This window comes from Rattus norvegicus, chromosome 15 (assembly GCF_036323735.1).
Source record: "Rattus norvegicus strain BN/NHsdMcwi chromosome 15, GRCr8, whole genome shotgun sequence".
Taxonomy (NCBI): Eukaryota; Metazoa; Chordata; class Mammalia; order Rodentia; family Muridae; genus Rattus; species Rattus norvegicus.
The window spans coordinates 69,586,441-69,591,225 of NC_086033.1; positions in this window are offsets into that span (position 1 = coordinate 69,586,441).

The following is a 4,785-nucleotide window of genomic DNA, read 5'->3' on the forward strand; positions in this document are numbered from 1 at the left end:
AGAGAGAGAGAGAGAGAGAGAGAGAGAGAGAGAGAGAGAGATATCTTGTGACATGCAAATCCTTACATTGGTAAGTCTCTCCAGGGACACAGAATTGTTTCCCCATCCAATGATAGAACTGCCCTATATACTATAAAATGTTTCATTGATTCAGAGTCCTTCACCTTACTGTTACAAGGATGTCGTGTGTGTGTGTGTGTGTGTGTGTGTGTGTGTGTGTGTGTGTGTACCCTTGCAAAAACCCCAAGCTAGCTGATTAGCACATGATTAATAAAGTAGGGTACATGATCCCTTGGAGTAAATTATAGTATACTTAATTATGAAAATTTCTTTTCAGAAATATAACATGATCAACATTAATTAGTCTATTTAACTTTGCACTATTGCCTTAGAATATTATTTATCTTGATTATTAAATTCTTGACACCCCTTCAAATTTTGTCCCTAGCATCAACCTGATGAATGTTTCATATCAGATCCCAAAGCTTCCTCGCTAAGTCAGAATTTTCATTATAGCAGATCCCTAAATGATTAAGACACAGGACAAACATGCAAGAATCTCTGTAGTGGAACCAGGAAGTCATATTAGGAGCAGCATGTGGAGGGGAGGAGCATCGTATAAAAGGGAGGAGTGTCATATGGAGGGGAGGAGACTTGTGGAGGGGAGGAGCATCGTATAAAGGGGAGGAGCATCATATGGAGGGGAGGAGCATCGTGTGGAGGGAGGAGCAACATGTGGAGGGGGATACGGGTGTGTGTTAAAAGACACAAGGACTTTGTGGGACAGCTTGGGGCCACTTCAGATATCTCTTCTTCAGATCTTCCTCATAAGCTCTGTGTAACTGGTGGAAAAGTGGAAGTGGTTGTTTCCTCATGGACTAGGAAATATATCTGCTCTTCTGATGCCTAGTTGATAAAGTGAGGTACCAAGCCAGGGCGAGAGTACTCCTCCTATCCTGTGAAAAGCACTGTGACGTGTGTTTGAGAAGTGATAGTGGAGTGTGGCAATATTCTGCAACAACTCATTTGCTCTGGAAGGAAGAAGCCCTGTGAGGGAGACTGCTTTCTCCTGGAGGGTGCTGGTGCCCTCAAGTGGCTCTGTGGGCTGCAGTCGAGTTTAGAAACAGGAAAACACAAACCTGTTCTGAAGCCAGACGAGGGAAGACAAATAGGAGAAGGGTTTTCATGGGGCCAAAGACTGGTACGCAGTGTGCTGGTGAGTAGAGCAGCCAGTGGACATACACATGAATCAAGAAACCTCACTGGTTGCCATAGCTGGTGGGACAGGGCAAGCGTAGTTGTCATAGAGTTATTTGTGTTTGAAATTTTGGCAGTTTACTGTACTCTAAGAAGCGGCATACACATGGTTAATGCTCAACGAACACTAAGTGCATGACTGCGTCGTGAGTCCTAGATTTTAAACACTTGATTCGGGCTCCATTGTCAAGCGAGAGTAGTTATTGCATTATTATATCCCTTCACCAATGGTTCAGTCTCTGTGCTCAGGCTGAGCTGGTTTATTTCATCTGAGCTTTTATGCACAGTTGTATATATAGTGAAATTACACAGACAATTGATATGCCTCTGACCGTTTATATCACCCTATTAGAGAATATGTAAAGTCACTATCTTGATTAATAAAACACAAATCTAATTAAAGCTTTATTTGTTCCTGTGTCATTTTATGTGTTTTTAAAGTAAAGCAAATGTATAATTAACTCCCCATAAGTCTCCCTCTGCATAGAAATATATTTGTTGAAAGTTATTAAATGCACACACACACATATAATATACACATATATACATATATATTTCTAAAACCTGAAAATCCTAATGAAGATTATGTTTATAAACTCTCGCTTAACAGGCAAAAATACTCTAAGAAATTGAAGTTTTGCCCAAATAATTAAACAATATCAAGTGGTAAAAGCAGCGATTAGAATTCTGTGCTCGAGTCTCTCCTGTCCTCGGGCTCCAATCTCTGCCACTTTACTTCAGCAGAGAAAAAAGTAAACTGCAAGAAAGCAAACTATTTTAACTATGAAAGGTGACCTGAAGAAAAATCATTTCAAGACCAAGTCCATTGCAGCAAAATTCATTAGCCTCCTCCAGGATGAAAGCTGGTGTCTGGGTGACATTCCAAGGTTACCATTACTTGTCAGTCCAACAACTCTCAGACTATACATGATGGGGAATCTTTGGGGTTTGGCATCAAAGGAGAAAGGATGTAAAAATGGCCCTGATGGATGTTCTGAGGTTGTTTGATCTAAATCCAGAGAAAATAGCAGCTATCACAGCTGATGGAGTACCCGCTATGACTGGGAAGATGAATAGGAGGGAGCAAAAAAAATTAAAGTCAGAAAAGCTTGTGCCAGACATTTTATCATATCTTTTTATTTTATTTTTTTACCAACCGAGCTTGACAACTTGGAAATCCTTTTGTGTGGTTTATAAAATAGTGAATTCTAAATGAAGGCCCAGACTCACCAACAGACCAAGCAATTATGTAAACAATTTCTGTTCCCCAAGATGGCTCGTCGTCCTCATTGCATTTTCAACGCAGATCACTTCCGTGAGGTGAAACAGTAATACGTAGGATGCATATCTTTGAAGTGCGGGCTTTCAGACATGGTGAGGTGTCAGTTTCCCAGCATCCTCGCGACAAGAAAGGTACTTGTGCAGTATTTCTGCTTCTGATTTACACTCAGAGAGGAGTCAACTGAAAGACAAAAGTGCTGGCTGATAATTTGCATTCTTGTATCATTTCCCTGTGGTAAGTGGTGTGTATTCTCTGATTTCTTAACCATGGCTGTTTGTTAGGGCAGACTCATCTTGCATACATAAACACACACACACACACACACACACACACACACACACACACACACACACAGAGAGAGAGAGAGAGAGAGAGAGGCATAGGCCCTTACACATAATTCTTTCAAGTTACAGTTAGCCATGAGGTTGCTCTACGTGGCTGCTTTAAAGGACTTTACTTGTGTCTGTGCTGGCTGGTCCGTCAGTTTACAATCTCCCAGAGAACAAGTACCCAGTGTATTATGCCCTTTGTGTTCTCCGCACATAGTGAGTGCTCGATAAATGCTATTGACTGACTGACACGTCTCTCTCCTTTTCCCTTTGTCTCTGACACCTCTGTTTTCTTTCAGAAATGGTATTTTTTAAAAGTGGCAATAGTCCCCACTCTGGGCTTATCAAAAGCTCTTCCCCAGCGTCTAACTTTTTCTTTATGTAAGACTTTTTTTTTAACAATAGACAAAATACAGGTGGAAGGAAACTGATATTCTAGTGCCCCTTAACAATAAATCCTGTTTTTAATTGGAGCATGGCAAGGGTCTTACAGAATGGAAGCTTTTACCCCAAGAACAATGAGAGCAGGAACATCTCTGTTGAAGGAGCCATTAAAAAATAATAATGCCTCCTGTCTGCCCTACCCACTCCAACAACTGAATTCAGGCCAGGGTATTAATGGGCAGCCGCGTTTTATTTTTCTTCTGTTATACAATGGGTCAGAGACACTGTCTATATTCAGTGTCTCTGTTGTCCTCTCACAGAACTTAAATAACAGTTGGTTCTCCTTTTGAAGGAAACACCCAAATCACAATTATTTTTTTAACCTTACCTTAGGAACAGACTTGGTCATTCAGTGATACCCAGAAATGTGGACTTTTCAGAAGATTAAAGTGTAGCCTGCATCAAGTCAAACATTGTTTGATCTTTCACAGGCCAGGATATGTGCCTTGATGGCTGTTTGCTTTCTATATCATGGCTATTACGGATTGTGTAGTTGTGTTGATGATAGCGACGGCAAAATTGTACCCATGTCACTTCCCTCCATCTGTGTCAGTCACCTGCAAAAGGTGCTGGTGAGGAAAATCTCAACTTGATGTGGCACCTGTTCTTCAAAGATTCCACTCACAGCAATTAGAGCTTTCGGCAGCATTCTCTCTAGTGTCGCTTCTATGTTCTATTCCTCTTCTTCTAACAGTCCTTGTTTAACACTGACCAGATCAAAAGAATATTCAGAAGAGAATGCACGAATACAAGTCACGAAGATCAGTATGAGAATGTTGATAGATAGCATCTCTCACATTGCTCATTTGCTGGCACTGTGTCTGCCTGGAGCAGATTCAGACACTCTGTCTATAACCACTGAACAACCCTCTCCTATTCAGGCCTTGCTGGCACCAGCATAAAAAACATGATGACCTTGATCTATACTGTCAGCGCTTGGGAGACAGAGACTCAAGGATCCCAGAGGCCAAGACTAGCCTAAACTACATGGTCAAGTAAGGCCCTCTCTCAAAAACATGAAAACAAACAATAAAATTTAAAACAATGAGGACTGTGTATGAGGCCAACCAGGATTCCGGGGCAAAAAGTGTGTTTAGAAATCAGTCTCCAGAAGTCTCAAAAGACAATGCAGTAGGTGCTTTAAACTATGGAGGATGTGGGACAGATGTCCACTCCTCACTACCTGTAGTTTCTGAATGGTACCAGATCTTTCTCCCTGTGTTTGGAAACACGACACATTATGGATGATAGAACAAGGGGAGGGTAAGCTGCAAAGGATGCTAGAGCCCCAGCTTGCTGCCCAGGTCTCTTTCCCTGGGGTGGGTACCTATGGGGTAATGTTCCTGCCCAGAACAAGTTCAGGAGGAATGGCAGCTCAGGCAATGGACCATCCCATAGAGGCAGAATAGACATTGCCAAACGCACTTATGAAAGGGTCTTGGAGGTCTTGCCTTCTGAGAGGAAACTGAATTC